General features: G+C 36.8%; 1 long non-coding RNA gene across 3 annotated transcripts in view; it reads left to right on the top strand.

Moving 5' to 3' along the window:
• The window catches only part of LOC122789119, a 729,947-nt gene that overhangs the window by 701,057 nt on the left and 15,532 nt on the right, over nucleotides 1–13,358 (top strand). For all 3 annotated transcript variants that reach the window (XR_006362771.1, XR_006362770.1, XR_006362772.1), the window contains one exon: nucleotides 11,796–11,866. This is a non-coding gene — a long non-coding RNA (uncharacterized LOC122789119). The remainder of the gene's footprint in view (nucleotides 1–11,795; nucleotides 11,867–13,358) is intronic.

Below are 13,358 nucleotides of genomic sequence, written 5' to 3' on the forward strand. Positions count from 1 at the left end.
CTTTGTTAGCCGATGTCTATTACTGTTTGTGCTATAAAATGTAAAAAACAAAAGTTTCAAATGAAATCCAAATAATCATTGTAGAAGTAAAGAAGTATGCACATTAGAGTTTATGGTAAATGGGGTGAAATAGCCAAGTAATGGGACACTGGGGAGGGCTGTTTATGCGGGGACCCCATTCAACCATGATTTTGTGAGTGGGGGGCAGCAAACTCAAAGATAGCCCTGGGCGGGACAAACTCTAGCTTCACCACTGATCAGTAGGCCATAGAAATTACTTTTGGATATCCTAGCAAACTCTAATATTCTTTTGCTAAGATTAGAGTATTGCCTACCATTAAATGCCCTACTTCTATCATAAAACCCACATACTGCAAGTCACCAAAAACAAAATCCTAAAGTTCATCTACTCCCTTCCCAGTGAACATCATTGATACACATTTAAAAAAAAAAATGGTTACCATTTAGTACAGGGTCTGGGGCCATATTTTGGTTGTCTCTTCTTCAGATTACGTTTGAAAGTTGGTATCCCACAATCCAATTGGAGTGGGTGGGGTTACATAATTATGTATGCAAATTGTATGTTAATCAACATACAGATTTGTACCTATTTTTCATGGGCCTTTGAAAAAATTTTTGATGTTTCCAGGTTGAGAGGTATGCATCCAGTGCTTTAGGTTGATGGACATAATCTGCTTTTTATAAATCTGATCTATTTGGAGTCAAGTAATAGAAAAGTTTCTGATCATGTTAACTAGCACAACACTTACACATTCCAATACTTTGCTTGTTATACTAATGAGGCTAAATGAACTATAATTTCTGTGGTCATTTGTGGGACCCCTCCCCTTGTACAAAGAGATACACGTGAACCCATGACAGCAGTTTTTGTGAATGTAAAGCTAAATGAAACTAGCCAAAAAAACTACTTTCACTGAACCTCAGAAGAATTATTTTGTTGCATGGGAACAAGTTCTCCTGCATCCAATATGTGAGGGATACCCTATCTGCCTTCCTTTTGTATACATATATTTATATGTGTGTGTGTGTGTGTGTGTGTGTGTGTGTGTGTGTGTGTGTGTGTGTGTGTGTGTGTGTATATATATATATATATATATATATATATATATATATAGATGGTTTACAATCACAATTTCGAATGAAGGCTCGGCGACCACTGGATGTTGAGGTATGGTTTGCAGAATCCCATGTTGCCGAACCTTCATTTGCGTGAATCCCAGTTCAGTGAATGCACAGTCCATTCACAGATATGAGGTTGATCTTATAACTAGAGATCGCGGTATAGTGGGGATCAGGAAATTTACCCTTTTCCCCACTGTAGTGCAATCTTAGAGTTGGAATATGTAATTTGCAGGGGGTGTGGGGGGCACAGCCCTCCATGGGGGGTGCAGGGGGGCTTGCTCCCCTGCATAAAATTGTCATGTCACGTGATGTGCAGTGTCAGACTGCAATCTTTGGATGCCGAGAAAGGTTGAATTCGCAACAGAAAGTGTGTTTGCGATATTCTGACCTTCTCAACATTCTGAATCAAACTTCTTAGTCGATATTTAAGGTAGGAATTTATTTTGACTGTTGAATATATGACAATAAACCTATAAAGATATAGATACATATAGCAACCCCAATGCCACACAATAGTGCAGAAGGATAAAAACTGCACTATTGGTGAATGTAGTTTTTTTGAGTTTCATGAATATTTCTATGTTTACTGAAAATACTCGCAATGAATTGACAGGAACCCAGGTAGACATACTACAATGGCTGTTCTATCATCTAAGATATAGTCTGTGGTGAAAAGGGTTATCATAAGTGGTACTTAACACTTCTCAAAAGACAGCCAGAGATGCTACCAGGTCTCACAGACCTATTGTTTTTCTTTTTCTTTTTTAGCTTCTGTGAAAAACAGAATTACCTGCTCCAAAGTAGTCTTGGCTTAGGTGGTTTGGATAGGGATAGTGGGAATAGGGAGATGAGTAACTTCAGTGAAATCTGAACATGATTTCTCACTGAAGGTACCGACATTTGTTTCTAGGGTTGGAGTAGGAACAACCACTAGATATAAGTTCAGTCCAGTAATATGAGCTATTTCTGTCTTAAATTATGGAACTAAGGAAGGTTTTTTAACTGGTTTTAATGGGGGTGGTGGTAACTTTAAATTCAAAGCTGTCAGTATGCTGCTTAGGGTTTTGCTTATGAAATTTAAATTCCTTTTATAGTTGGTGAGATGAAATATATTACAGATGGCTAGAAGAATGTTCCTCTCATCATCTGTGATAGTACTTCTGCCTTTGTTGAGTACATGTACATTTTTGTAAGCATTCTGTATTTTTCAGGGTATTTCTTGATCTATTGCTAAATCATTGTTTTCCTATAGTTTAACAAATGCAGAAAGGGAAGGCCTCCATCTATAATTCTGGGATGGGTTTGGTTGTTTACTTTTTGTTGCAGGTTTTATAATGGCCTTTTGCATTATGTCAAAACAATGGCTACTGCTGTAGACTGGTTACAGATATGACAGAGTGTAATTTCAATAAACATTCCTACAATATTCTGTTACACTGAAGGATTTTCCTAAAAACAAAGACTTCAGAAAAGTCATTCCAGATAACAGTAATCATCTGCCAGAGAAATGCTTAAATCAAACTTTTATATTCTGTCTAGAGGGAAATTTTAAAATCCCACTGAAAAGTTCCTACTCCTGTAAATATTTCTCATATTATGGTCAATAAATTTTCTAAGTACTCCTGACACTGCTGTTTATGACTAACTGCTTCATATAGATGATTCCAAATTTCTACTTCTCCAATAACCAGTCTTTTTACTACTCCTCAATCTAAGTAAATTCAGTTTCCTAAAATGTTCTCCTTCCTTTATTTAAACGTTTGTATTTCTTGCGACCTAATTATCGTTTCTATTCTTAATGACATAATCAACATTTACTGTAAATCTTGCAAGTTTTTGTTGTGAGCTGCCTCATGTCTTACTAATGTTTTCATATCATTTTGTTAATTTCCTGTCTCTCTTACAAACATATAGTTTCTTGTTTCACATTGTGGCAAATATTATTTTAATGATTCCATTTGTTTACAAACGTGTATCGTTTATGATAAAATTATTTTTAGCAGTAGCATTATAATCCCATTATTATTGTTCTCTGCCTTGTGTCTCAGGCCATGACTGAAAAAGAATCACAGACCATCTCACCTACCTGGTTAAAAATATCACATACATAAACATCCTTTTAGTACGGTGGTTGAAATTTAGAGTGGAATCAAGTACAATATCTAATAATTTAGAGATGGGTAATGGCACCAATTATCCATAGTCATCATTTGGTAGTGAAAGCAATTTAAAACCAGAGGGTGGGTTTACACTGAAAAAATACAACAAAACCACCTGAAAAGTAGCACAAAAAGTGTAAAGATTGGGTTCAGACTGAGGCAGAACAGCAACACTTTTTTCAGTTTAGCTTAAGTTTTGAAAGCATGAAGACCCTCTAACAGATTGGGGTCTGTTACGCCAATAGCTGATGAAATAGTCATTGAAATGATGTAAAGATGACATCTATCATCATGTTGATAGCTGTTAAGAGAGTAAATTCAGCAAATACATTACTCTTAATTTTTTTTCAAGGTGTGATTAACAAGAGTTAGAAGAGTTGTGTTTGACTCAGGGGTAGGGTGATTGTTAATAGGCCCATAATAGTGACTGGTACAACATTGCTGATTTGGAGTACTGAAGGAAAACAAGTTAAGTTTACTGTAGTTTAATCCTGTGTTATTTGGTGTGACACAGCAGTGAAGTTGTACTAGGTATAGTACGGATAGGAGTATAATTTATAAATTGAATGAGTTATATGCAGTACAATATTGAGATGTTTTAAGAGCAGTTTTTATATTAAGATGGCTGGGTATTGTAATATTTTGTGGACTGCATGCTGAGATTCTGATTAATGTTAGTGAGACTGTTAAGCAGTTGTTTGTGTTCACTACTTTTATGGTCCAATGTATTAGTATGTAACACACTTGTGCATTAAGAGTTTAAAAACCACTATAGGCAAATGATGAAAAAAGTGGAGTAATTCATGACAAGATAAAAAATATAAGTTTTTTTCATCAGTTGCTGTTTTCATCATCATTCAGTGCCATGGGAGGGGAACTATCCTTAGCGCTATCATTTTGATAAAATTCACTAGAGTATTCTCTGGTACAGTTGTTAAAGGCAAGGTACAAAATAGTTCAGTACAACAGTAAAAGTGAAAAGGGGGCATGTGAAACAGAGACTAGATAGGAAAATGCAGCCCCCACCTCAACTAGGCCATCACAAATCAACTACATTTACAAAACACACTACTTACACAAGTGGTATGGCTAGATGACAATTCACAAGTGTCAGGGTGTTAAACCTGTCATACGTATTCAGCTGCTGAAACAGTGGGTTTCATTTAAACTCACATATGGTAGTAAGTACCGTGGGCTAAAGCAATACAGCTCCTGGGTGGTGTATACATTTGTTTGTCCCAGTCCTCTTCATCAAAAACATCACACTGAATGACATTTGACTACCTTTATTGAGCTTTCGTAAACATAACTTTGTTAACCTATATTTATTAGTTACAACTAAAACATAATATAGCTGATTTTAATCACAGCATAAACATTCATATAATGTTAATCAGGATAGTGTAACCTCACTCATCCTGACTCAGTAAGCAGCATCCATATCTCCACTCGCTTACTTTACTTATGCAGCATCATCCCACCACTCACTGCATTTACTATTTATTGAATTACAGATCTAATCAAACAAGCAGTGTCCTTACCTCAGCTCACATATTTATGAAGCAGTGTACCATCACTCACTTCATTTACCAATTATTGAATTAAACACCCAACCAATAAGCACCGTCCTTATCTCCGCTCCCTTATTTTATGAAGCAGTGTCCCATTACTCACGTCATTTACCACTTATTGAATTAACATCCAACCAAATAAGCAGTGTCCTTACCTCCGCTCCCTTTTTTTACTTATGAAGCAGTGTCCCATTACACACGTCATTTACCACTTATTGAATTAAGTATCCAACCAAATAAGCAGCGTCCTTACCTCCGCTCCCTTATTTTACTTATGAAGCAGTGTCCCATTACTCACGTCATTTACCACTTATTGAATTAACATCCAACCAAATAAGCAGCATCCTTACCTCCGCTCCCTTATTTTACTTATGAAGCAGTGTCCCATTACTCACGTCATTTACAACTTATTGAATTAACATCCAGCCAAATAAGCAGCATCCTTACCTCCGCTCCCTTATTTTACTTATGAAGCAGTGTCCCATTACTCACATTATTTACCACTTATTGAATTAACATCTAACCAAATAAAGAGCGTCCTTACCTCCACTCCCTTATTTTACTTATGAAGCAGTGTCCCATTACTCACGTCATTTACCACTTATTGAATTAACATCCAGCCAAATAAGCACCGTCCTTACCTCCGCTCCCTTATTTTACTTATGAAGCAGTATCCCATTACTCTTGTCATTTACCACTTATTGAATTAAACATCCAAACCTATAAGCAGCGTCCTTCCCTCCACTCGCTTATTTATCAATCAACCTCCAACTGCTCACTTTCCTTTCCAAACTCATTGAAATAAAGATCCAATAACAGAGGGGGAACAGAAAAAGGCAAGCCTGTCCCTCTTCTCCACCCACCAGCCTAACCAGACTGTTCCCCCTCCCTCTTACCAAAATTTTCAGACCTAACCACCCATAAAAGGAAGGCTAAGCTAAACTTCATTCGGTGTACAACATCCACCCTAAACCAAAATGGATCCACATGCTGACCCACAAACTACTTTCTGAATGACAAAAATACCTCCATCACATAGATGCCACATAAACTGTAATCCCATGAACCTCCATTTCCCTAACACCAACTCTTGCAACAAAACCTCTCTTGACAATAGATAAAGTCTATCAAGCTTCACAGCTATCTACATACCCCAACCCTTGAAACCAATGAACCATCGACCAAAACTCAGTAAATTCACATAACCCTGAAACCCGTGTGACTAATGAGCAAATATTAAAGTGGATTACCTACACGTCATTGTACACCACTCCAGAGGCAGATACATTCACCCCACAAAATCCATCCACTCTAGCATAATTCATCAAATTCCAAGACTTTTCCTTTTGGCTGCTGTCTGAAGTGCCCTCTGCACTTCCATCTGCAAAGGAAGAAAAACTGTAAATCCTCTGAACACCCATAAAGCAAGAATTTTAAGGACCACCATCCCCATCTGATAAAAGTTCACGTTCCTCCAAACACCACATCACAAAGGTCTGCTACACCCTCCATGTTAGCAATTTCATGGATGCCAATAGTAAATAAAATGGAATCACTATTTGATGACCAGGCCCATTCTATAAGCAAAATTATTGCATTCTTAAACATCCTATGACCTTCCTAGTTAAACTTGTTAGAGAGCCATTAAATGTGTTCTACATTATACGTGGCAACATCCCACACCTTAGAGATGGCATCCTTGTTAACAGGGGAGGCTGCACCTACTATAATCCCCCAACATTACCAAAGTTACAAGTTACCAATGAGAAGCTTGCAAGAAGTAGCAGCACTAGCCAACCCGAAAAGCCACCTTCCTCATTCAACCACTCATACTCACAAAAACACCTGAAAATACCCTTTCATTGAATGTTAACTTACCTGGATGATATCACAATACTGAGCTGCCAATGGTAGGAACATCCATCACAGCAGCATCCACATCTAACATCTTTCAAGTCCACCTCCTTCCAGCCCCCAACTGATATCCAATGTGCACTTCCCCATCTGTGACCTCAGTACACACCACTCCAGCAGCTGCCCATCTGCAAATAAAAGAAAAAAATGTAAATCTCTGTAACCACAAACCAAAACGCTTCCAAAAGCCCACCTTATCAGTCAACTGTACAGCCACTACCCTGCCCAAAATTCCTTATCATCAATAACTGGGCACCACTCTATCCCTCTGCAAATCCTCTGTACCATTAAAGGAACATCATGCAATAAGCAGTTTTATAACACCAGCAGCAGTAACTGCGGCTGAAGGGTAAGCATCAAAAATACCTGAATAACCGCGCAATTTCCATCCAAGCCTAATCACACTGTATGAACCAAGTTAACTTAATTTGCAAGACAGTGTGGGATCATTTCTATAAACAAGCACTACAAAGATATCCTTGTGCAATCACATAAATGTAGTTAATGGAGAACTACCTATGGGCCTATTACAGAATGCCCTGTGCTTCTTGCTGTATATGCAGCTCTAACCACAATATGTACCTGGCAAGGAAAATTACAAAACCTTCATCATAGCTCCAAAACGGCGTAGTGGTGCAGCAGTTAATGCTGTCGCCTCACAGCAAGAGGTTCTCCGGTTCGATTCTCGGCTGGGGTGCCTTCTGTGTGGAGTTTGCACGTTCTCCCTGCATTCGTGTGGGTTTCCTCCGGGTACTCCGGTTGCCTCCCACATTATAAAGACATGCTTCTGGAGCATTTCTCCCCGGGCCTCCACTGAAAACAGGATCTGTGGAACCTAGTCAGACTTTCCCGGTCAACAAATGTTAATATAAAATATATATATAATATAAAACAATTAGGGACAATTCCAACAATATCAGGGACAAATCCAGAGCAAGTCAAGGACACTTTAAAAACATTAGTACTAGTAACTTGAACCTTGACAAGTTTATAACTCGTAATGACTTTTAAATTATACAGTAAGTGTAATACACCACATTACCTGCAAAAGTCACCGATCTTTGAAAGGATTAACCAGGACAGAGCTAAAAATGAAACAAAGTGGGAACTTTCTTGCTCATCTAGCAATACCAGGGGGAAATCATGAAGAACTGAAAGGTATGTTCCCTGCATGATGGTAAGAACTCACCTCACATGCTCGGCAAGCTAATGTTCCTCAGGGTCATCCTGAAGCTTGCAACCAGAGCAAACAATTTCATATTTACCAATGTTGTAGGCTTCCAAACACTACTAGCAACTACTCAGGAAACAAATAATGAAAAACCAGCACAAACAACCTCAATTGTGGCTCCCTGTGCAAAGGAATCCAAGCACATTAATGAAGTCAATGAAAGAGATTCAGTGAAAATCCACCTCCAACCCACATCCACCTGCCTACCCCACTTGCCCCCGAGCACTTCCCCAATTTTAAGATCAATGTTAAAGTGAACTCTATTTCCACTGCCTGATGATGTTTCTGTTGTCTTCAACCTGCCATTGCAAGTGATGGAAGGGGAAATGACATCCCCACAAATAATCCCATTAACAAGGTCCAAAGCACACAATCAGTTGTGAGGGATTTGGGCACCCAGGTCGATAACCTGACTTTTCACCACCATTTTGCCTCCGTTGCACGGAAAGCTTTCTACATGGTCCACCTCATCAGTAAGGGTATCTCACCTTGGGCTAAGGTGGTCATCACATCTCTGTATTCTTCATGCCAAAATGTGAATGCCCTATCTAGTTATATTTGCATAAACCCCTTAAGCCCCTCCCTACCCTTACCTCATTTCCTCACAAATATCCCTGATTCCCATTTAAACTTTTCATCCCTCCTCCCCTCTTAACTCCTACTAATATATTTATCTAACCCCAACCCCCTTCCGAAGATGTCCCTGAATAAATTGGTTTGTTACCAAACCTCATTTACACAGAAATTGCTGGAGTAATAATTTCAGTGTTTACTTAACATGGTACACCACTTTGTGCAGTGAGATATTTTTCCTTAAAGAAAATTACATACAGAAAGCCTGATTAGCAGTGTGGGATACCATGAAACATGGAATAACCTTGCTATGGTTTCCTTTTACCCTTTCATACTTGTCTAACCATGTTTTGTAAACTAACATCTGTTTTTTTCATATAGCATTGCCCTAACACATTGTCCATAGCGCATTTTCTGTATCTAGCCTCTTGTGGCTATACAGACAGACTTCTTGTTTCTAGAGCTGTCTGTTATAAATAGCAGGTCACCTTCTGCTCTGATTATTTTCCTCCATTCTCTTAAAATCTTCAGGAAAATGAACTATACATTTGACTTCTCCTAAACTATTGTCTTTCTCTCCCTAGGTTGAGACTGAAATTGGTCTTCAATGGATCATCACTTTATCCTGCACAAATATTTAAATGAATAAATAAATGAGGACACAATTCAATTTTTTTAACAATTTAAAACAGTTTGTAATTTCATGTTCTGTGACTACATTTATAATATAATGATGTCATAGAAACACCTGAAAAGTCTTACTGTTAATAACTTTTGGTTGTGTTTTTACATTTATTATAGAAACAGTAGGTAAGGTATATTTATCTATATTAAATGCAATTTGCATTTAGGGAATTTTTCTCCAGCTAGATGTAGTTGCAGGTTAAATCCACAAAACTATATACATAGGTTTAGCTGTTGCACACACACACTAATATGATGCAGAGATATTAAACTTTTACAAGAGCATGAGACATTCACGTGTTACTTTCTGATATAGTTGCTATCTATGCACCTTAATTAATGTGGTGATGTTTTTGCAGGGCATTATGACAGTTTACTGACAGCCACATCATTTGCTTCTAGTTTTTCTTACTTTGAAGAGACATTTTCTAGGGCAGACAGCTGCAGCCTGGAGTTTTCATTTTTGTTTGAGCTACAGGGTCTTTGTAGTTGATAGGTATGCTGGATAATTAAGCAACACAGCATCTTATAGTAAGGAAAGAGCAGCTTTACCCCCAAACAAAATACAGAAATGTATGAGCATTATGCTTATCTTGAGCAAGTGAAATTTGTACTGTCGGCCATCAGTGTTATTTATTTATTTATTGATATTTGTTGACCAGGAAAGTCTGTCTGGGCAATGGTATCCTTTTCTAGACAAGGCCAGGGGAGAAATGCTCCAGTAAAGGCAATATTAAGACGATCACAGGCAGAAATAAATTGCAAGATGCACATGTAAGAGAATCACATTACTATAGCTGCGATGAAAAATTATTGACAAAAACTTATGAACAGGATAACATAGTTGCTATAGGAAAAAATAAAGAGAATGATTTACTAGCAAAGACATTATAACACCACAGGTGCAATGCATATATATAGGGAATATTGAATAAGATGGCAGAAGTTGTGAGAAAGGAGGAGGAAAGAAAAATACAGGTGAGTTAGGCTTGGAGAAGATAGAAGATTGTGATTTGTAGACAGGAAATTATAGATGTGTGTACATAAGGAAGTAATAAGGAAATAACAGAGTGATTAAATTAAATAAACCAATTGGTCCTAGATATGAGTAGATACTTGTGATGTATAGATATTATGAGCAGATGGTGCTCCAGTGGAGACAAGTAATACCAAACTGGGTAAATATTTGCAATACGTACAAAAAGGAATACAACCTAATATGTAAATCATCTTAAGTGGTGGGCTTACAGTTTTTGTTTATGGAGTTAGCTGATGAAGCTGAAATAGAGAATAGAAAGTGTTTAGTTGGGTGTAGTACAGGAACAAACTTAGAATTCAGCTAGAAATTCTGTTAGTATAGATTTAAGAGTTTGGAGGTAAGATGTAGACCTTAGTGCAAGTGGGACTGTGTTCCAGGACCTGACATCACAAGGAGAGTATGGGGAATTTCCTAACGATCTCTCCGGTTTATAAGTAGAAAGAAGTTGTTTATCATAAGAATGTAGAGGTCATTTGGGATTGTAATTGTGAGAATGTTGCTTAGTGCTGGATATTTTGAAGGTTTATATATTAAGTCATGAATCGCATGAGCTGAGTATATGTGAGATAAAGTTTTACTGTCAGTATTCAATGGAGTCAATTTGCTGGATGTCGATGGTGAGGTGTCGGTTACTGTATTTTTGTGAACTTAGCTTTGCTGGATAACCATACTTCTGCTTTGGAATAAGAAGACAGTGATGATAACTGTATTTCTTCGAGTATCTGGAAACGTTTTTATCTAAGTTTCTAAAGTACACATATCATGACTCTGATGAGTAAAAGTCACATGACATCACTAACCTTCAATGTAATATTTTTTAAGCTCAATAGCTCATCTGTTTGAATTACTGACTTCTTAAGCCTCTTAGCTGTTCAATTGTTATCATATACATGGCTACTGAAAGAGCTAACATTCTTCAGTGAATATACATTTCATTGTATTTCATATTTATTACATGACTTCTATAGCTTTGCAGTTACACAAGAACCACTGATGTCCTGAAAATGTAGTGAATAAGTTGTATAAATTGTAGTGGTGAGGTAGAAAAAGGAGGTGTAATCTCAAGTAGTAGATTCTTCTCCTACCGCTGTTATTTGAATTCAGATCATATGTATATTGCATAAACCTTTTTTTCAGCTTTATAAAAGTTACTGAAAGCATTACATATTTGTATTACACAGGACACCCATTTAAACATTGAATTGTACAGAAAAGACATCATGAGACTAATTGTGGCCTTTTAAGTTTAACTCTGCCATTATTTATATAAAATAAAAGTTAGACCACTATCTTTACAGCATTTGTATTTTCCACTCACTTAACCTGAAGATCATTTACTATGAAAGACAGTTATATTAAATTAGATCTGTGAACACCATTAGATTTTTGCCAGGGGACAAATCTGTAACAACAACATACTAATGTAGCTGTTTATCTTCAGATTCAGACGTAATGCTCATAATGTTTCATTTACTTTATAGTCAGACTTCAGCTACAACATATTTTTGCTGTTGTGGAACAGCTGAAGCAATTCCTCAGAAGCATGCACAAGGTAATATCTCATACAAGAAAACTGTTATCATTTTATGTTTTAAAGCATGTTTGTGCTGCCTTTTATAGCCAGAGGCCAGTGAAACCTGCCTATATACAGCCTTTATTTAAGATGAAACATTTCATACTTTGTATGATTAAAATGCTAGAACTGGTGAATGAGAGTTCAGAACTTTGAGCTGTATTTGTTGTGTTTGTGGGACATGAATTTAACATTTGATTTTGTTTGAATTCCTGCTGTGCAAGCTCCTATAACTGAGTACAGCCACACGAAACAAAGAGAATTCTACAGTAAGCAGCTGCAAAATTGATAACTGCATCAGTCTCAGATGAAAAATTTAATAACTTCTTCACATCAAAGCTTATTGTTACTTCCACCTTGGTTTATCCAGCTATATGTAGCCAGGCTATTTCATGATACTGTGATGTACACCATAAATAGAGATCTCACTGAAACAATAAATGATCTGGACAGCCCTTATTAATTTTAAATAATTTCACATACCTCTGGATGCATACATACAATTTTTATGTCTTTCAACTCTCTTAACACTACCTAAGAAAAACTATATTATAGGGCTCTATCAACAGACTGTATATTTATCCTAAGGCCAAGCTGTACAACATATATTATATGCAAATATACTTATTTTCCCCTGACAATGTTTTCTTACTGAATTGTGTGGGTCTTCATATGTATCTGTATTAATCTTTCACTTATTTTCTATGTTGTTGTTTGTACTTTTGGAGTTCTTCTCCACGGGCCTCCAATGAAAATAGGTTCTACTGACCCACTCAGAATATCTTGGTAAACAAATGACAAATAAATAAATAAAATAAAATTAGTATGCATTGCTAGCAAATTCTGTTAAATGTTAGAATTTTACAGTTGCATATTACAAACAAAAATAATGGAAGGATGGGAAAAAAGAAATTGCTTTTGCTATGTTTTTAAATACCATATTCTGTATAATCAAAAACTTGCAGTTAAGTTTGTAATATACTAACAGCAATTAGATGCTTAAATATTATTGAAAAAGTTTACAACACTGCAAAAAATTAAATTAACTTTATATTTTAAATTTGTTGTTTATGGCAGAGTTACTCAAAGTATAGAACATGGACCGTCTGCAAATTGTAAAGCATTTACCAGTCTCTGTAGCTTTTCTTGAAGTACACTGGAAAAGAATCCCACAGAGCTCCCTCTTCATAACCACAGTACAGCATTGCCAGCAGCACCTACCGCCACCACTTTTAAAAAAGTCTTTTTCTCTTCCTTTCCACACCAGCTTCTGTTAAAAAAGACAGAGCTATGTAAAGGTCGGACATCTGATGTTGGCAAGTCATTTTAGTTGAGGAACCCCATCTGACTTGCCAATATGAATCAGATCTGAAAACACACAGTCACTGTAGCCCAAAGGTCTTCTCCAGAAATAAATAAAGTCAAATGAGGATACAAACTGGAAGTCGACCACCACGATAAATGGATAAAA

Source organism: Protopterus annectens, chromosome 14.part0, assembly GCF_019279795.1.
Source record: "Protopterus annectens isolate FY-2018-M chromosome 14.part0, PAN1.0, whole genome shotgun sequence".
Lineage (NCBI taxonomy): Eukaryota > Metazoa > Chordata > Ceratodontiformes > Protopteridae > Protopterus > Protopterus annectens.